At 50.3% G+C, this 21566-nt stretch overlaps 1 protein-coding gene across 3 annotated transcripts in view; it reads right to left on the bottom strand.

Annotated features, from left to right (window-relative positions):
- The window catches only part of FRMD6 (FERM domain containing 6), a 154091-nt gene that overhangs the window by 75426 nt on the left and 57099 nt on the right, over window positions 1-21566 (bottom strand). The window contains exon 2 of one of the 3 annotated variants that reach the window (XM_081861445.1): window positions 13532-13718. The gene's annotated coding sequence lies outside the window, so the exon portion shown is untranslated. Of the gene's footprint in view, window positions 1-3586; window positions 3692-13423; window positions 13719-21566 lie in introns of those variants that run through there. The other 2 variants (XM_081861444.1, XM_081861446.1) reach the window with 2 other exon arrangements.

Raw genomic sequence — 21566 nt, forward strand, 5'->3', positions numbered from 1 at the left:
AACTAAAGCTTAAATGTAGGCAAAACAAGCACACCAACTGATCACAATAGCAGTAATTGGCACAATTATCTTATCATTGCTAACACTTGTAGCGGGACAGGAAACCATTGTCTCGATTCATGCCCAAATGGACAGAATCAAACTTTCAAATAACTTCTAATTTAGCAGATTCCTGCTGGGGGCATCCCTTTGATATTTCTTGGTTGGAAAATGCCAACTTCATTTTAAGTTACTGCAAAACTCTGTTGCTTTTGATGCAACAGGCTAACTTGCACACATACTATCATTCCACAGAGGAGAAATGTGGATTCTGTGTTAAGCTCGACCACCTACTTCCAAAGACTACAGCATCCACAGCTACTACTACACTTTTGAATTCAAGCACTTTGCATGTCGCCTGTACAACAACCCTGCAAGGCAGGGGGTTAGCTGGAGGGCTGAAGGCTGAGACAGTGCTTTGCCCAAGGCTGCTTAGGGAACCCAGGTGGGAGGGAAGATGATAGAAACTTCCATTATCCAAGCTCCCCCAAAACTGAATGCAATACATTGCTACTTACAGAAGTTGATACAGGTGGGGAGACCATCCCATAAACCTCAGCACCCAACCTATGGGGCAGCTAAAAGTGATCTGTCTTAGCAAGCAAGATTGCACCAGGATCTCAGATATTTCAGGACTATTGCACAACACCTAAAACCAACAAGCTGAACTCTGCATTCTAGATGCGGAGCAGCGATGGGGAATTTGGAGCAACATCTGGAGAGGCAAAACTCCCATGACCTTTGGCCACTCTGGCTGGGGCTGATGCTTGTCGTCGTCCAACAACATCTGGAGAGCCAGGGTTTCCCCCCCATCCCTGGTGCAGAGTGAAGCCCCACTTGAATTAAAGGGTCATTTGCAGGACAAAACTTTGGCCCGGCACACTAGACCGGAGTGCGGTCTTAACGTAGACCCAGCCCTGCAACCAATTTTCCCTTCAAACTCTTACAAATCGCAAGTGGAAATAACTCCCCTTATCTCCCCATCAGAGGGCCAGTCCTGGAGTCTCCAAAAATCCCTCGGGGGGGGGGGTCCATGTGTGCTGCAACATTATCATCCCTCTCCCTTATCAGCATGGTCACCAAGTCCCCAAAAACACAAAGGGGAAGGGCTGGTGGTGTAACTCCACCAAGCTGTTGAGAATTGGGGGTGGGGGGGTGAGAATAACAGGCGGAAAAAGGGGGCTCCCTGCTGCAATTATTCTAACCCTATGTGCACATTCAGCGCCATTTAATTGGTGCCCAGCCTTGCACACTGTCAGCCAACAGGCTTTCCATGCCACAACTGAGCCCCAAAATGTCATGAGCATTAAACCCAGGATGGGGAAAACCCCACAGCCCCAACCAGCATGGCCAACAGTCGGGGATGGTGGGAGCAGTGTTCAAAATTTGCCAGGCGCATTTTGCACGTGGCTGCTGGACCATAAAGAAGGTCGATCGCCGAAGAATTGATGCTTTTGAATTCTGGTGCTGGAGGAGACTCCTGAGAGTCCCATGGACTGCAAGAAGATCAAAGGCATCCATTCTTTAAGGAAATCAGCCCTGAGTGCTCACTGGAAGGACAGATCCTGAAGCTGAGGCTCCAAGACTTTGGCCACCTCATGAGAAGAGCAGACTCCCTGGAAAAGACCCTGATGCTGGGAAAGATGGAGGGCCCAAGGAGAAGGGGACGACAGAGGACGAGATGGTTGGACAGTGTTCTCGAAGCTACCAGCATGAGTTTGACCAAACTGCGGGAGGCAGTGGAAGACAGGAGTGCCTGGCATGCTCTGGTCCAGGGGGCCACGAAGAGGCGGACACGACTAAACGACTAAACAACAATTGGCCACTTGTGACCAAGTAAAGATGCCCGGAAAGCACAAGCCTGGGGAACATGGGATCTAGACTGTTTTCACATGCTTACGCCACATCCTGTAGAACTCGTGATACAGCCACACCTTGGTACTTGAACCTAATCCGTTCCAGAAGTTCGTTCGATTCCTGAAACCATCAAAAACCAAAGCACGGCTTCCGATTGGCTGCAGGAGCTTCCTGCACTCGATCTGAAGCTGTGTCGGACGTTTGGCTTCCGAAAAACGTTTGAAAACCAGAACACATACTTTCAGGTTTTCGGCATTTGGGAACCGATTTTGTTTGTCAACTAAGACAAGGTATGACTGTATTTTGTCTGCGCAATCAGAATAAATTTCAGGAAGCGAAATGTACTGAAAAAGATGACTTTTGAGCTGTCTGGCCCCAAAACTGGCAACTAGGCATTGCGTTTTGGTGGCTGCAACCCTGGTTTTAAGGAGCCAATTGGCACATGGCTTATATATCTGAGTTTCTAGCGTCTGGGGGGCACCCACAGGCCGTTTCCGAGCCCCCACCACCTCAGCCAAGCCCCATCCCTTTGGGAGGAAGGATTTGGAGCCAGAAGCATTGAGGCAGAGATGCTCCTCCGTGGGCTCCTATTTCCATGGAACTCCAGGCAGCCGAAGGATGCCACCCAAGTCTGCGCCATCACAGCTGATCCAAGCAAGCCGGAGACAGAAGGAAATTCGGCTTATTCCCATGGCTGCTTGACCGGAGGAGTCCAGCCAAGCGACTGCACAGCCTATGGGGAGGGTAGGGGTGGCGCAGATGCACCCCACACAGTGCAACTCTGTTTCCAGAGACCCAGTTTCCAGGAACACAAATTGGAGGGGGGGCAGAGCCTATTGGAGGGGGGCACAGAGGCACCCCACACATTGCAAGTCTGTTTCCAGAGACCCAGTTTCCAAGCACACAATTTGGGGGGAGGGCACAGCCTATTGGAGGGGGGCACAGAGGCACCCCACACATTGCAACTCTGTTTCCAGAGACCCAGTTTCCAGGAACACAAATAGGAGGGGGGGCACAGCCTATTGGAGGGGGGCACAGAGGCACCCCACATATTGCAACTCTGTTTCCAGAGACCCAGTTTCCAAGCACACAATTTGGGGGGAGGGCACAGCCTATTCGAGGGGGGCACAGAGGCACCCCACATATTGCAACTCTGTTTCCAGGCACACAAATGGGGGGGGGTTAGCGCTGTATCCTGGCTGGATGAGCTACCAGCCCCCCCCCTCGCTCTGCCCCACAACTCCCCGTGCAAAAAGGCTCTCCGAACGCACCAAGTTAGAGCCCCCAAACTTCGAGCCCCCCCCCGCGTCCCTTCCAAAGAAAGCCAGCCCCCGATCTTGGGGGAGGGGGTTGCCAAAAGCTTTGCTCCCGCCCCAGAGAAAAGCAGCACCCCCCCTTGATTCAAAACAACCCGGGGTTCCCAAAAGGGAGACCCTCCCCCTCGAGTTTGAACGCTCGCCTCCAAATCTGAGCGCCCCACAGAAATGCAACACCCCCCCAAAAAAATAACCCCAGCCCCACAGCTTGGAAAAGTCCTCCAACTTTGAGCGAAGGGACCCCCGACCTCGGAGCCGGGAGAGAAGCAGGAAAAAAGGGGGGAGCTCGGGACCCCCTTATTCCGAGCGGAGGAGTTTGGAGGGGCGCCTCCGCTTCTCGGCTCCCCTCCGGCGCCGCCGCCGCCGCCGCTCACCTCGCCTCTTCCCGCGTCTCCCTCGCCGGCTGCCCGTCCGAGCCTCCCGCGCGCGCCGCTCCCGCAGCTGCAGCTCCTCGTCCGCTCCTCCCCTCGCGCCGCCCGGCAGCCGACTGGCGCTGCTGCGCTCGCAACACATGGACTGGGGGGGGGGAAGGAAAGCCAGACCGTACCAAGAGCCGCCGCGGGGGTGGCCCGGGCAGCCGCGCCCGCGGAGAGCCGGCCTCTCGCTCGCTCGCACGCGCTCAGGTTCTTCATCTCGCTTGGGCCAAAGGAGGAGGAGGAGAAGGAGAGAAAGAGCGTGAGGGGGAAAGGGGGGCATCTTCCCGCCGCTCTTTCCCCCTCTCGACTCCCCCCCTCTCCTTGGTACGGCCCCCTCCGCGCGCCCAACTTGCCGCACTCTTTGAAGAGGAGCGTCACTCGCTGCGCAGCCGGTGCGGAGTCGGCGGAGCGGGCGGAGGGAGAGGCGCCCGGACGACGCTGCTTTCCGCTCCCGAAGCGCTGGGGACACCCCTCGCCCCCAGTGGCGTAGCATGGGGGTGCAGGGGGGGGCCGGCCGCCCCGGGCGCAACATCTGGGGGTTAGGGTTAGGGGGCGCAAATCCACGGGTTAGGGGGCGCAAATTACTTGCCGTGCCCCGGGTGCTGACAACCCACGCTACGCCACTGCTCGCCCCATCCTCTCAACCCCAGAGAAGGGCAGGAGGCGGAGGGGTTTGCTCCGCGGTGCAGTGGGAGGGAGGGCGCTCTGCACGCGCTCAGAGGCACCCTGGCTCCCCCTCCTGTTGCGGGGGGGGGGCGCAGGGGGAATTGGAGCTGCTGGTCGGTGGAAGAAACAGGAGTCGGTTGATCGAGATCTGCTGCTGCCGTTAAATTGCAAGCCCAGTACAGTGGTACCTCGGGTTAAGTACTTAATTCGCTCCGGAGGTCCGTTCTTAACCTGAAACTGTTCTTAACCTGAAGCACCACTTTAGCTAATGGGGCCTCCCGCTGCTGCTGTGCTGCCACCGTGCGATTTCTGTTCTCATCCTGAAGCAAAGTTCTTAACCTGAAGCACTGTTTCCGGGTTAGTGGAGTCTGTAACCTGAAGCGTATGTATTCCCTTTTTTTAATATAACAATTTATTGATTTTCCAAAAATAACTAAAAATAAAAACAACAGTACAAAAACAATACACAAACAAAACATAGCAAAACAAACTGACTTCCCTCTAGTCCAGTGTTTCTCAACCTGTGGGTCCCCAGAAGTTGTTTCGTTTGTTTGTTTATTAAAACGTATCTACCACTGTGGGTTAAACCACAGAGCCTAGGACTTGCCAATCAGAAGGTTGGTGGTTCGAATCCCCGTGACGGGGTGAGCTCCCATTGCTCAGTCCCTGCTCCTGCCACCCTAGCAGTTCGAAAGCACGTCAAAGTGCAAGTAGATAAATAGGTACCGCTCTGGCGGGAAGGTAAACGGCGTTTCCGTGCGCTGCTCTGATTCGCCAGAAGTGGCTTAGTCATGCTTGCCACATGACCTGGAAGCTGTACGCCGGCTCCTTTGGCCAGTAAAGTGAGATGAGCGGCCATGACTGGACCTAATGGTCAGGGGGTACCTTTACTTTTACCTTTACCACTTTTATCAATCTCACAGTGGTTCTCAAGAGACATTTTAAAAAACCTATTAAAACCAGAAAATCAGAACAGATCGTGCATAATTTGCACAATGACACCAACCGGATCCAGCAAAAGAAAACTCATGGATCAAGCAGTCAAGAAATCTTTTAACTGTCTTCAAGAGCACCCCATTGCTGGCCCTCTCTAGATCTCCAATGGGAGCTCATTCAAAAGGGCCTCATCCAAGAATCAAAGCAGAAAATCCCATCGCTTCTGCCCATTAGCTGAGCTGGTTTGGGCAGGTGGGAGTTGTAGTCCGAAATATCAAGGGTGCCACGTTGGGGGAAGGCTGCTCTACAATAGGGAGTAACCATTGTAATACCCTTTAGGGCATGGGTAGGCAAACTAAGACCCAGGGGCCGGATCCAGCCCAATCACCTAAATCTGGCCTGCGGACGGTCTGGGAATCAGTGTGTTTTTACATGAGTAGAACGTGTCCTTTTATTTAAAATGCATCTCTGGGTTATTTGTGGGGCATAGGAATTCGTTCATCCCCCCCCCAAAAAAATATATAGTCCGGTCCCCCACAAGCTCTGAGGGACAGTGGACTGGCCCCCTGCTGAAAAAGTTTGCTGACCCTGCTTTAGGGGCAGTTACAGATAGGTAGCCGTGTTGGTCTGCCATGGTCAAAACAAAATAAAAAAATTCCTTCCAGTAGCACCTTAAAGACCAACTGAGTTAGTTCTAGGTATGAGCTTTCGTATCTGAAGAAGTGTGCATGCACACGAAAGCTCATACCTAGAACTAACTCAGTTGGTCTTTAAGGTGCTACTGGAAGGAATTTTTTTATTCTGCTTTAGGGGGTTATTTTTATTTATTATTGCATTTATATCCCACCAATGTCACCAAGGAGCTCAAGGCGGCTTAAATGGTTCTCTCTTTCCTCATTTAATCCCCACACCAACCCTGTGAGGCAGGTCAGGCCAAGAGAGAGTGACTGGCCCAAGATCACTCGGTGCGCTTCAGTGGGGATTCGAACCCTGGTCTCCCAGGTCTTATTCCTACACTCGTAAGTGCTATACCAGGGGTCATCAAACTTTTTCAGCAGGGGGCCGGTCCACTGTCCCTCAGACCTTGTGGGGGGGGTGGACTATACAGTGGTACCTCGGATTACAGACACTTCAGGTTACATACGCTTCAGGTTACAGACTCCGCTAACCCAGAAATAGTGCTTCAGGTTAAGAACTTTGCTTCAGGATAAGAACAGAAATCTTTCTCCGGCAGTGCAGCAGCAGCGGGAGGCCCCATTAGCTAAAGTGGCGCTTCAGGTTAAGAACAGTTTCGGGTCAAGTACGGACCTCTGGAACGAATTAAGTACTTAACCCGAGGTACCACTGTATTTTGAAAAGAAAAATAATGAACGAATTCCTGTGCCCCACAAATAACCCAGAGATGTGTTTTGAATGAAAGCACACATTCTACTCCTGTAAAAACACACTGATTCCCAGACCGTCCACAGGCTGGATTTAGAAGGCGATTGGGCTGCATCCGGCCCACGGGCCTTAGGTTGCCTACCCATGTGCTATACAGTGGTACCTTGGGTTACATACGCTTCAGGTTACATACTCTGCTAACCCAGAAATAGAACCTCGGGTTAAGAACTTTGCTTCAGGGTGAGAACAGAAATCGTGCAGCGGCAGCGGGAGGCCCCATTAGCTAAAATGGTGCTTCAGGTTAAGAACAGTTTCAGGTTAAGAACGGACCTCCGGAACGAATTAAGTACGTAACCAGAGGTATCACTGTACTACGCTGGCTCCCAATGGACTACAACTCCCATCAGCCCCCAGCCAGCAATAGGCCATGGATGGAGCTGATGGGAATCATAGTCCAAAACAGCTGGAAGGGACCAGCTTGGCCAAGACTGGAATATACCAACAGTTCTCAAACACAGGAGGCAGGAGGAAAAGCGAGAGCGAGACAAGCAGTGGTGTGTTTACAGGAAGGAAGGTTTAGTTTAAAATTAGAAAGGGGGGGAAAAAGAAAAGAATCCTGGGCTCTAATCCAGGGAACTGCTCTGTTATATATATGAAAGCTTCAGGCACTCACTGCAGGAGCTTTCGCCTTCTCCGAAGCATCACATCGCGAGTGACTTCTCCCTGCATGACTCCACAGGCTGAAGGGTTCAGCATTTCTTTTAACTAAGAATATATATAAAGGTAAAGGGACCCCTGACCGTAAAGTCGTGGCCGACTTGCGGCGCTCATCTCGCTTTATTGGCCGAGGGAGCCGGCGTACAGCTTCCGGGTCATGTGGCCAGCAGGACTAAGCCGCTTCTGGAGAACCGGAGCAGCGCACGGAAACGCACAGAACCTTCCCGCCAGAGCGGTACCTATTTATCTACTTGCACTTTGACGTGCTTTCGAACTACTAGGTGGGCAGGAGCAGGGACCGAGCAATGGGAGCTCACCCCGTCGCGGGGATTCGAACCACCGACCTTCTGATCGGCAAGTCCTAGGCTCTGTGGTTTAACCCACAGCGCCACCTGCGTCCCTCCTTAATAACTTAAAGGTAAAGGGACCCCTGACCATTAGGTCCAGTCGTGACCGACTCTGGGGTTGCGGCGCTCATCTCGCTTTATTGGCCGAGGGAGCTGGCGTACAGCTTCCGGGTCATGTGGCCAGCATGACTAAGCCGCTTCTGGAGAACCAGAGCAGCGCACGGAAACGCCGTTTACCTTCCTGCCAGAGTGGTACCTATTTATCTACTTGCACTTTGACGTGCTTTCGAACTGCTAGGTTGGCAGGAGCAGGGACTGAGCAACGGAAGCTCACCCCGTCGCGGGGATTCGAACCACTGACCTTCTGATCGGCAAGTCCTAGGCTCTATGGTTTAACCCACAGCACCACCCGCGTCCTTAAGAATATATATATATTGGCCATGGGCCCTACACTGAGGAGGACTGTTCTCTGTTTGAAGGGCTGTGGTCAAAGTCCTGTTCAAAGACAAAGCACGCTGAGTCCTGCAAGAGGCCTTTGGCGTTGCCCATCAACTGAGCAGAAGCTGGAGAAAAGGCCAGCACTGCCAGGTCAGGAGCGTCCCAAAACCCTTAGCTTTCAGGGCCCCAGTGTGCTGGGCCTGGGCGTAACCCGTGCAACACGGTCCAGGACCAGTCCAGAATCCAAAGGTTCCGCTAGGAGTCAGTCCAACAGGGCCAAGGCAGGACACGAGGCAGGAAACCAGGCAAGGACAGGTACAGGATCTCAGGCAGGATCTAGCATACAGCAATGTTGCTCCCACAACCTGGGGCAGGGTCCAACAGCCTTTTATCTTTGTTAGGGTAGCGGCTGGTCCTGATCCCCCGGCGACTCACCTCCCTGTTTCGCCCAGAGGCGAGCACTCCTCCTGCGAGTACTCAGGTCTCTCCTTCTCTCAGACCTGAGTCTCTGCAGCTCGAGAGACGTCGGTGGGTTACTAGACCCAGAGGCCGCCTCAGCCTCCCCTGACCCAACCGGTAGTGGAGCAGCTGTAAGTGATGGCCCAGCTGGAGGCAACAAGGTCATCCCCACATCTGGAGCCAGAGCAGGCTCAGGCCCCTGACTCGGCCCAGCTGGTGCTTGTTGTAGGGGAACCTGTGCAGAATGGGGCTGTTCAGGATCAGGCCCCAGACTTGGTTCAGATGATGCCTGAGGCAAAGGATCTGGTGCAGACTGAGACCCCTCTGGTTCCGAGTCTGAGCCCAGTCCCAGGCCATCACACCCAGCCTGATGCCCAGGGGTGGCTCCTGGGGTCAGTCCCTGGACACATCCTCTGCATTCCCTTCCACTGCCAGACCCTGGAGATGGAGGTTAATTGGGAGACGGGTGGAGGGAGTGAAAGAGGGCAGATGCCCCGCCCTTCCCAAGAGACTGTGCTATAATTTGCTGCTGCTGCCGCCTGCCTGCCTGGAGCTTGCCAGTTACACACATTGTCTGTCTGTCTGTCTGTCTGTCTCTCTTCCTCTTCTACCTGGAAAGAGCTAGGCAAACCCTGGAGATCTGGCAATCCTATAGCAAGCACGCAGTTCACCTGCTCACCTCCCTGCTACGGCGAGCTATTTTGCATTTGTATGTAAATTCTAGCAATTATTTTATAATTGCATCTTTAATAATAATAATAATAATAATAATAATAATAATAATAATAATAAATTATTATTTATACCCCGCCCATCTGGCTGGGTTTCCCCAGCCGCTCTGGGCAGCTTCCAACAAAATATTAAAATACAGTAATGCATCAAACATTAAAAGCTTTCCTACACAGGGCTTCCTTCAGATTTCTTCTAAAAGTCTGGTCGATTTTCTCTTTGACATCTGGTGGTAGGGCGTTCCACAGGGTGGGCGCCACTACCGAGAAGGCCCTCTGCTTGGTTCCCTGTAACTTGGCTTCTCGCAGTGAGGGAACCGCCAGAAGGCCCTCGGCGCTGGACCTCAGTGTCCGGGCAGAACAATGGGGGTGGAGATGCTCCTATACAGGACCGAGGCCGTTTAGGGCTTTAAAGGTCAGCACCAACACTTTGAATTGTGCTCGGAAACATCCTGGGAGCCAGTGTAGGTCTTTCAAGACTGGTGTTATGTGGTCTCGGCAGCCGCTCCCAGTCACCAGTCTGGCTGCTGCATTCTGGATTAGTTGTAGTTTCCGGGTCACCTTCAAAGGTAGCCCCACATAGAGTGCATGGCATTAGTCCAAGCTGGAGATAACCAGAGCATGCACCACTCTGGCGAGACAGTCTGCGGGCAGGGAGGGTCTCAGCCGGTGTACCAGTTGGAGCTGGTAGACAGCCACCCTGCACAGAGTTGACTTGCACCTCCATGGACAGCTGTGAGTCCAAACAGACTCCTAAGCTGCGCACCTTTAGCACATAAATGAGCACAGGCAGAATTGTATGTCAGTCATCTTTCTGGCTAGTGTGGAAATGACCGCCCCAGAAAGCTGCATGGAGTTCAGTGGGACTAAAACCACAGAATTGCAGAACCGGCAGGGACCCCTAAGGCTTATCTCGTCCAACTGCCTGCAATGCAGACATCACAGCTAAATTACTTGCTCCCAAGTAACTCTGCACAGCACTGCAACCTGAATACTGCAGCTGAACTGGAGCACAGTGCAGTGCTGAGGCCTCAATCATAGTCTGGATTAATAAGAAACATCCACCCACGTGCTCATTTATGAGATACTGAATGAAATCTGTTTCTTTTCCTTCTTTTATACCCCCCCAAATGCAATGGGAAACCACAAGGGAAAATAAGGACTGCCAGTAGACAGAGTTGGTGAGTCTCGCAACTCGAAGATAGCTGAAGCTGTCATTCACCTGAAATACAGCCTTTCTCTGCCGCTACCAACCCTTTGGGGGTTTGCGCTGTGCTAAATCTGCAAATGCAGAACAAAAGTTCATCTGCAGGAACAAACAGCTGCTGGCTATAATTCTGGGCTAGGGATGAGGGAGAGATTCATTTCACTTCACAGCCAAAGGTGCATCTACCTCGTTTGCACTTTCCGAAACAATACACAAACCAAAACTCTGGAATGCACGCTTCTCTGAATTTTGCAAGGCCCTGAAGCTGAGGCTCCAATACTTTGGCCACCTCATGAGAAGAGAAGACTCCCTGGAAAAGACCCTGATGTTGGGAAAGATTAAGGGCACAAGGAGAAGGGGACAACAGAGGACGAGATGGTGGGGCAGTGTTCTCAAAGCTACAAACATGAGTTTGACCAAACTGGGGGGGGGGGCGCAGTGGAAGACAGGAGTGCCTGGCGTGCTCTGGTCCAGGGGGTCACGAAGAGTCGGACATGACTAAATGACTAAACAACAACAACAAAACCACATACAGCTTACAGAAATATACTGTGCTAAAGTGCGTGTGAAAAATGCATATATTGGTGAAAATAACATGCACAAAATGCGCTACACTAGGAAACATTGCTTTGCAAATATGCGTACATGAAGCAAGATTGCGTACAAAAATCTGTTTACTAGGAAAAACTGCCACTAAAATGCTGGTGGATTTCCATAAGAATTTTTTTTTTTAATGCAAACTGATGGAGAAAATGTGGAAGTCCAAACATAAAACTGGAGAAACGAGAAACCCAGACTGACCAATTCACCCCTCCCTCTCCTGGCTCAAGCTAGACTGGTAAAGAAAAAGCGATTTATATGAGTTGTATATGCAATATAACATTGTGCCACCAGATGGCGACATGGAATCCCAGTTTTCCTCTACCTGTTTTCCCTGTTTAAATTTACAACGCTTTAAACTGAAACGCTTCTTAGATGCGTCTAGATCCAGCCTCCTTCTGCATTTTGAAGGTGTGCAAAAGGAAACATGGGGAGATCCAATCTTGGCCAGCTCTACTTCAGCCTTCGCCAGTGGGGTGCCCATTTAAAAATAATAATCTAGAAACAGTCTAAAAACCGTGTGTAGACCAGTGATCGTAGGGTTTCCAGAAATAGTGTCTTTCGGCCATCAAATGCCTGGGTTAAAGAGGAATGCTTTAAAATTTCTCCTGGATATCAGTAACGAGGGAGGCAGGTGCACCTCACCAGGGAGCGTATTCTGCAACTGGGGAGCCACCACTAAAAAGGCCCTGTTGTGGGTCAGTGCCAACCAGGCTGCCCCCAACCCTTGCCAAGCCGGTTAACACCTCAGCTCTTGGGGTGAACATTTCTTGCTTGGCTTTCCGCCATTTGGCTGAGGCAGGAAGGGGGTAAAAGGCCACGTCGAAGAGCTCTCTTTGAGCAAACATCTGCAGTTCACAAAGATGTCAAGACTGATGGAGAGCAAGCAAAAGTGATGCCCACAGGAGTAGGAGCAAAGGAAGGGGTGCGGGAGGGGAATACCCCGGGTGTCACCCTGATGGGGGTGACAAAATGGCAGGCGCGGGGCCTGAAGCTGTAGGGTGGCTGAGGCCCCACGGTGCCCCCGCCTCATCCCTCCCTGAGGGCACCAAACGCCCCGTTCCACCCCTATGGGCGGTTCGTCCGACTCCTCGGCGCACCGCCCCAGTTGCCCAATATGCTTCTTCCGAAGCTGGGCAGGAGAGGGTTACCGTATTTTTCGCTCCATAAGACGCACTTTTTCCCTCCTAAAAAGTAAGGGGAAATGTGTGTGCGTCTTATGGAGTGAATGCAGGCTGGAGGCTCTGCTTAGCGCTCCCTTTAAAGAGCCGCGTGGAGCGTGTGTGTGGCTCTTGAGGGCTTTTCCCCGAGGAGAGAGGAGGGACTGAGGGGCTGCCCTCTGTCCCTTTCCACACATCCCAGAAAAGCCAGGCTCTGCTCAGTGCTCCCTTGTAAGGGCTCCCTTTCGTCCCTCATCCCACTTTTCTGGGAAGCCAGAAGAGGCGCTGCACAGCCATCGCTCTTGCTCTGCTGGCTTCTCAGCAAAGTGGGAGGAGGAACGGAAGGGTTTAAAGCAAGAAAAGCGAGAGCCGCTTACATGCTCTGCACAGAAATCTTTCTTTCTTTCCCCCTATAAAAACTAGGTGCGTCTTATGGTCAGGTGCGTCTTATGGAGCGAAAAATACGGTATTTTTGATGGACAAGGCATCCTCAGAGTGCCTCTCGGACTGCCCTTCTGTCTCCCAGCCAAGCGAAATCCACTTGACAGTCAAGGGGGACCCCTGAGGCCATCCGGCGGAGAGTCAGAAAGCCCATGCTGAGATTTAGGGGAGCACTTATCTCACTTCCACGTCTTCCATTAGCTAAACCCTTGAGGGTGCTTAACACAGTGTGCGGGGGGGGGGGGCGTGTTAGAGTGGCTGTGCCCCTACAACTCGCTGTAAAAAATCCATTCACTTCAGAACACACAGGACTTCATTATGACCCTCTTGGGTGGGGGGTGACTGGGATCAGATCCGGAGGCCTCCTTCTGAACTCTCTTTATCTGTCACTTGTGGTCAGCCTGGTTGGGTGTGTGTGTGTGGATTTGTGTCCTATTTTACAGAGGCCAGCTCCCGATTTGTGGTCTTGTTCTCTCGCGGCTTCTCGTTCCCCCATTATTAAATTCAGTTCTCCGCTTTCCCCACATCAAGTTTGTGAAATCTGCCTGTGTTGTTTTCTCGCGGTTTCTCGTTTTCCCATTCTTCAGTTCAGCTCTCCACATTTTCTGCATCCGTTTGCAAAACTGTGTCCCCCCCCCAGTGTTTTTTTTTTGTGGGGGAGGGGGCAGGGATTGGTGGTGGAAATATTTGCAAAAAAAAAAAAAATGCTTTACCTGTATACGTAGAAATCGGATGAAGTCCATGCAAAGCCTCCGTCACAAACTAGCTCTTCTTTCTCGCCCCAGACTAGCAACGAACCTCCACGCATCAGCAGCCTCTACCTGTTGACTGGCTTTGCAAGGAGTCCCCTTGGCTGGTGTTTTTATTCAGTGGCAGAGGGATGAATCGGAAGGCCGAGATGTACCATGGGGGTCTCAGGCAAGAAGATTTTGCCACGTCTAGACACCCACACGAGAGTCTTCCTCTCCTGCACTTGTTCTGCCCTCTCCCTCGGAGGCCACCAAGGACCTGTTTGGGGGGAAAACAAAAAGGTTGTTAGTGGGAACAGAAGTGTGGCTATCGATTAGAAGCCTTTTAAGAACCGTCTTGCTTTTAAGCAGTTAATTGATCAGCAACAGACTCTCACACTGCACACCCCAGTAGATGAGTTTTCATATACATTACTTGAGTGGGAAACCGCATTGCAAAATTCGGGAAAGTTCAAATTTCATAGGATGGGAGCGTTCCGGTTCTCATATTGTTTTGAAAAGGCCAAATTAAGAAAGCTCGCCCTTAAATGTGAACCACGTTTCCCCAAACATCTATGCATAATTTTCTTTTCTTTTGAAATATTTTTTAAATTTATTTTACAAGTGCAACGTTATAACAATACAAAATAGATATCCATATTTAGAGATTTCTCCGAATCTCGAGACCTCCCATCGTCCCCTAAAAGGGTCCTTTTGTCAACATTTTCAACTGCATATTGTTTCATAATCCATATTTAAAATCTCTCTATATTATCCATGTTATTTGCTACATTACAAGTGTTATTAAAATCCTGCTAATGTTTTCGTCTGCTTACATAGGTCTCCTATATAAATGATAATCCCCCCCCATACTTTATTGAAGTTTTTGTCTTCTTGGTTCCTGAGCTTCCCAGTCAGTTTTACCATTTCGGCGTATTCCAACAGCTTGTCTTGTCATTCCTCTCTGGTACGGATTTCTATGCATAATTTTCCTACACCTCTGTCGTGTCCCAGTGGGTGGGCACCTGGCCTGATCCAGCAGGCCCTTCTTATTTTCTTATGGACCGAATTTCCCCCTCCCCACCCCTAATTGTTGCTTAAGATTCTTGTCTGCAGGCTAAGGCAACTAGAAAAAAGGAGCGACCACGTTTAAGGCTCTAGTCCTCAGCCTCTGATCTCAACACAGTGTTGGATTTACACATAAGCTAAACAACCTATAACTTAGGGCCCCACTCTCTTGGGGCCCCCAAAAAAATTTAAAGGAAAAATGGTTGTACGTATCCAAAATATAAGATAATAATAATAATAATAAAACCTACATAAAGCAACCGTGGTTTGTGTTGTGGAGGTTCCTATGATGGAAGTCATGGGCCCCGACTGCTCACCTGCTCCCTAAAATATCACAGGTTTGCTCCTTTCTATATATAGGGTGCCTACATTCTGCATGGACTAGTTGCATGGCAATATGTGCAAATGGCTTTAGATACCTATCAGGTCCATAAATTACCACATAGCATATATTCAACTATTAAAAGACGCCTGCTTCTTGGGAGAAAAGCAATGACAAACCTAGACAGCATCTTAAAAAGCAGAGACATCACCTTGCCAACAAAGGTCCGTATAGTTAAAGCCATGGTTTTCCCAGTAGGGATGTATGGAAGTCAGAGGTGGACCATCAAGAAGGCTGATCGCAGAAGAATTGATGCTTTTGAATTATGGTGCTGGAGGAGACTCTTGAGAGTCCCATGGACTGCAAGAAGATCAAACCTATCCATTTTGAAGGAAATCAGCCCTGAGTGCTCACTGGAAGGACAGATCGTGAAGCTGAGGCTCCAAGACTTTGGCCACCTCTTGAGAAGAGAAGACTCCCTGGAAAAGACCTTGATGTTGGGAAAGATGGAGGGCGCAAGAAGAAGGGGACAGCAGAGGACGAGATGGTTGGATAGTGTTCTCCAAGCTACCAGCATGAGTTTGACCAAACTGGGGGAGGCAGTGGAAGACAGGAGTGCCTGGGGTGCTCTGGTCCATGGGTCACGAAGAGTGGGACACGACTAAACGACTAAACAACAACAATATATTCAACAGCGATAATTTGTTGTTGACAAAGGACAGCTGGACATATAAAGGGTCCCATTACCTTCAGCAGCTTAGGGCTTCATCAAACCTAAATCCGGCCCTGTCTCAATGGGCACATGAAGCTCTGTAAATAGCCAACTGGCTCATGTGCTTTTGGGATCGCCACCCCAGCGATTCCCCACATCTCTCACAGTACCAGGGCTCCTATGCCAGCTGCGCCGGCTTTTGGAAATGCCCTGGGACATTTTCAGACTTTCTGCCACCTGCTGCCAGCAACTCCCTGGAGCCCTGGGCTCAGCCCACAAAAGCATGACTAATGTGCAGGCAATGGGGCTGTGCCGAAAACATTTGCTGTGTATTTGCTGACTGGGTATGTGGGCACCCAAGGCAGAGCTCGAACCTGGTATTTTTACAACCTGTTGAGATTGACGCAGCAGCTCAGGAGTTTGCATTGCACAGGAGAATGTATCTCAAAAGGCCATGTCTTCTTAGGGAAGTGACTGCAAACAGAAACGGCAAGGCTTGCTCCACTTTTATATAAACCAACAAGATAATAATAATAATAATAATAATAATAATAATAATAATAATAATAATAATTTATTTATACCCTGCCCATCTGGCTGCGTTTCCCCAGCCACTCTGGGCGGCTTCCAACAAAGTACAGTGGTACCTCGGGTTAAGTACTTAATTCGTTCCGGAGGTCCGTTCTTAACCTGAAACTGTTCTTAACCTGAAGCACCACTTTAGCTAATGGGGCCTCCTGCTGCCACTGCTCTTATCCTGAAGCAAAGTTCTTAAGCTGAAGCACTATTTCTGGGTTAGCGGAGTGTGTAACCTGAAGTGTATGTAACCTGAAGCGCATGTAACCCGAGGGACCACTGTATTAAAATACAGTGGTCTGTTAAACATCAAAAGCTTCCCTAAACAGGGCTGCCTTCAGATGTCTTCTAAAAGTCTGGCAGTTGTTCTTCTTTTTGACATCTGGTGGGAGGGCGTTCCACAGGCCACACTCCCTTCTTTGCAACCTTCCGAGGGCCACCTGGCAGTTATGGGCGGGGCCGGAGGCAGAGGTGGGCGGAGCAACAGACCCCAGGAAGTTGTGCTTCTTGGCAAGGGCTGCCCAAGGAAGTTGCATAGGACATTCTGGGATCCAATCAGAGACCGGATGCCTGCTTTAAATTTGTGGTGTGCCACTCAAAACAGGGCCGCTGCGTGGCAGGAAGAGGCGGTGGCAGCGATGCTTCTGAATGCTGCTTTCTGGAAACCTCAGGAGAAGAGAAATTGCTCTTGGGCTCAGATCCCGGTTTCTGGCTTCCCACAGTCGTGTGGTTGGCCATTGTGAGAACGGGGCTGGACTCGATGGGCCACTGGTCTGATCTAGCAGACAGGCTCTTCTCATGTTCTGCAACGGGCGAGATTTCGCAGCCTAATTATTCCTGGAAATTACTGCATCGCTTCAGCATTACGGCAAATTCTAGGAACTCTGCAGAGTGCAGCCCGTCTTTGGAGGAGCAAGACAGACAGAAAGAATGCAGAGGAATAATCGAGCAATACCTTCTTCCCCAGGACCTTCTTCTTCTTCTTCTTCTTCTTCTGTTTCAGTGTATCTGAAGAAGTGTGCATGCACACGAAAGCTCATACCTAGAACTAACTCAGTTGGTCTTTAAGGTGCTACTGGAAGGAATTTTTTTATTTTGTTTTGACCATGGCAGACCAACACGGCTACCTATCTGTAACTTCTTCCCCAGGCTTTCCCTAACCCATAAAACCAGACCCTGCTTTCCTTTTCCCCGAATTCCTATTTTTATTTCTTCTTATGTTTTTATCATACTGTTTTACCGGTTTGGCAATAACTCCTTTTGTTTTAATGCTATTGCTCATTGTTCTGAGGTTGCACCCTGCTTACAGCTTCTTTAAAAAATATTGAGGTTTATAAATACTTTTGAATGAGCACTTAATTTCTAGTAGGAGCATTTTTGGATCCTTCCTTAAGAACTAAAGAATTGTTTGTTTGCTATCACCCATTACGTTTGTTACTTACTCCATGGTTCTCCACTGCCCTCCCCTTTCATCTTCACAATGACCCTGAGAGGCGGCTGGGCTGAGAGAGGGTCACTGGCCTGAGATTCCCCCAGCGAACAGAAGGAGGATGCGGGGAATCACATTTTTAAAATAGCTGCATGGAAGAGTGCAGGAGTTGTAGCTTGCACGCACGCAACTGAATTGAGGGCTATAGTAAAACTATGTGGAATTATTCCCAAATACAGTGGTACCTCTGGTTGTGAACGGGATCCGTTCCGGGGTCCTCTTCGCAACATGAGCAGAACATAACCCGTGTCTGCATGTGTGTGGGTTGCGATTTGCCATGTCTGTGCATGCGCGTGATGTCATTTTATGCGTCTGCGCATGCGTGAGTGGCAAAACCCGAAAGTAACTCTTTCCAGGACTTCCGGGTCACCGTGGGACACAACTTGAAAAAATGTATCATGAAGAAAATGCAACACGAGGTGTGACTGTCCACTTACGGAGCGCAATTTTGCGGAGTTGCTTCCAAGCAGATCATGGAAGCCCCTTCATGGATCACTGCCTTGCCTTGGTGAAGGGGCTTGAATAACTCAGAGAAGCTATGAACTATGCCAACCAGGGCACCCAAGATGAACAGGTCATAGTGGAGAGTTTGACCGAACGTGATCTACCTGGAGGAGGAACCGGCAAGCCACTCCAGTATCCCTGCCGAGAAAACTCCATGGACAAAGACAACCAGCATGAGTTTGACCAAACTGCGGGAGGCAGTGGAAGACAGGAGTGCCTGGCATGCTCTGGTTCAGGGGGTCACGAAGAGTCAGACACGACTAAACGACTAAACAACAACAACAACAGATCATGGAAGTGAGCTGCAGAGCTGCTCTCTTTGAGACTTTCCAGGGTCGGAAGACTTTCCCATCCCACTCACATGCGCGCGCGCACACACACACACACACACTTCCTGACTGCTGTACTTGTGACCTGTGGAAACTGTCTCATGTCTGCAACAGTGAATCATTGTTTGCCCCTCTCCAAATGCTTATTTTTACCTGCCTTTGGAATGTGGTCCTGACCTTGGGATCATACCACTCCAGCAGGGAAAGGGGAGCGGATGGAACCAAATGGGATGGATGCCGGGATGTGTGTGTGTTGGTGCTTTTTAAATCACAGAGCGGAGTCATTTCAGAACCAAAACTCTTTTTTTTAACGGTCATATTAGGAATGGCACATTTCCCCCATAAACCACCCCTCCTTTTGCACGTTCGTTCCTGCAAAGGTCGCTGAATTATGATTATTTATTTTGCTTTTGGACGGTTGGCGTTACTTTCCAATTGTATGATGCTTCAGCTTTTGTCAACGGAGAAATCTGAGGGTTCCCTTGGACAAAAAACAAGGACACCAGCCAGGAATACCAGAGCAAAAGAGCAGCCAGTAGGTTTGGTCTTTATTGAAGACTGTCGCGACAGGACTCCCACCTGCCACCAGGTGAAACAGGATGGAAACCCCAAACAACAGCAACAACAAGCCCCCAAACTTTTATTAGCTGCTAATCCCCGCGTTACACCCCCCCCAAACTACATCACTAATACATCACGGTTACATCATGAAAGGGGAGGTCTGGTGGCAGTAATCTGAGCATCCTGGACCCTGCCCCATGGTTCCCCTTGCCCTCCACCAAACACCCATCAAGTGGAACAAAAAAGCTATTTACATTTCCCTGTTTCTCATCCTTTTGTCTTGATCTGGGTTTTTTATTTCTGGAATGGCTACCTGTCTGGCCCTCAGGTATCAGGATGCCAGGGATTATCCCTCAGGCAGAGGGGCTGCTGAGTAGCTGAGCTCACCTGTCTATATGAATTTCTGAAGTTTTCCCAGTGAGCCAGTACATAGAGACATTTATCAGTGAATTCTTACATTTGGTATTCTGCAGCAGAGGCCCTTTGAATAGATAGGAAGAAACTGTGATGAAGTGTTTTGTGGGGGCAAATCACAAAAGTCACAAAAGTGATTGTGCTGATTTTGGTAGTGGGCTGCATGTGCATGATATCTGCTGGAGGGGTAACCCCCCCCAACCTATACATAAATTCCTGCAACAGCGTCGAGAAGCAGGTTTTTTCGCAAATGCATTCTGATAATAATTATGAGTGATGGTGCGGTGACAGCACCATTGGGGTAGCAGCCTCCCCCAGCAGCCGGGGAGAGAACAGCTCCTTTCTTCGATCTGACCATTCCCTGCAGCGCTGGATCGATATGAAGTGTTGATGGACTCTTATTCAAGGACTGGTGCTCCAAACAGAACAACATTTCCCTTCTTGCAAAGGGGTATTATATATTTATGAGGGATTACGGAGATATAGAAAGACCCGTTGGTTGTGAGACCCTACCTGGATGGATGGCAGCTAACAGATTGAGGTTGAATCCTGACAAGACGGAAGTACTGTTTTTGGGGGACAGGGGGCAGGCGGGTGTGGGGGACTCCCTGGTCCTGAATGGGGCAACTGTGCCCCTGAAGGACCAGGTGCGCAGCCTGGGAGTCATTCTGGACTCACAGTTATCCATGGAGGCGCAGGTCCGTTCTGTGTCCAGGGCAGCTGTTTACAGCTGGTACGCAGGCTGAGACCCTCCCTGCCCACGGACTGTCTTGCCATAGTGTTGCATGCTCTAGTTATCTCCCGCTTGGACTACTGCAATGCGCTCTATGTGGGGCTACCTTTGAAGGTGACCCAGAAACTGCAATTAATCCAGAATGCGGCAGCTAGACTGGTGACTGGGGGCGGCCGCCGAGACCACATAACACCAGTCCTGAGAGATCTGCATTGGCTCCCAGTACGTTTCCGAGCACAATTCAAAGTGTTGGTGCTGACCTTTAAAGCCCTAAATGGCCTCGGTCCAGGATACATGAAGGAGCATCTCCACCCCCATCGTTCAGCCCGGATACTGAGATCCAGCGCTGAGGGCCTTCTGGCGGTTCTCTCCCTGCGAGAAGTGGCGCCCGCCCTGTGGAATGCCCTCCCTTTAGATGTGAAGGAAATAAGCAGCTATCTTCTCTTTAAAATACATCTGAAGGCAGCCCTGTTCAGGGAAGTTTTAAATATTTAATGCTGTATTGTTTTTAACACTTGATTGGGAGCCGCCCAGAGTGGATGGGGAAATTCAGCCAGATGGGTGGGGTATAAATGATAAATTATTATTATATATTATTATTATTGCAAGAGTCTGTTTGTAGGCTGAACAAGCTCCGTGGCAGAGCTACAGAAGGTTCTGGGAAAATCATAGAAATATAGTATTGGAAGGGACCAAATGGAAAGCGTCATGCTGGTGGTCAACAAAAGAGGTTTAAAGAGTGTCTCAAGCCAAATCTAAAAAAATGTAGTATAAACACCGACAACTGGGAAACACTGGCCTGTGAGCGCTTCAGTTGGAGAACAGCCTTTACCAAAGGTGTCATGGGCTTTGAAGACACTCGAACTCAGGACAAAAGGGAGAAACGTGCTAAGAGGAAGGCACGCTTGGCAAACCCTCACCGTGATCTACTCCTGCCCAGGAACCAATGTCCCCACTGTGGAAGGACGTGTGGATCCAGAACGGACTCATTGTTGAAACTGTGTTTATGGAAGACAATCTTACTCGGCTACAAGGGATCGCCAAAGAAGAAGAAGATGGATACAGAAGGTCCAGGAATCTCAGCTAAAGCATCCAGGACAGATGGCCATCCAAACACTCAGACATGCGGCCTGGACCTGTGCTGAGAAATGTGGCACGAAAGGAAGCCTAGACGAGCCCTTTGTTGACTCCGCCTGCCATTGGCTCTGGCGCCACCTGCTGTTGGCCTCCCGCCTTCCGCCCTACCAGTCCCAGCGAACACCAGCTGCCACACACTCTTCCATGCCAACCCTGAAACCTTTCGATGGAGGCCGGTTAAGAAACCGTTTGAACAAACTGCGTGGGCACTTCTGGAACAGCTCCCTCTGCACATAGACCAACCAGGGAGAGAGCTTTGCCTGGTGCCTGGAAACGACTTAAA

The sequence above is a fragment of the Podarcis erhardii genome (assembly GCF_964252035.2).
Source record: "Podarcis erhardii genome assembly, chromosome: 1".
NCBI classification, from domain to species: Eukaryota; Metazoa; Chordata; class Lepidosauria; order Squamata; family Lacertidae; genus Podarcis; species Podarcis erhardii.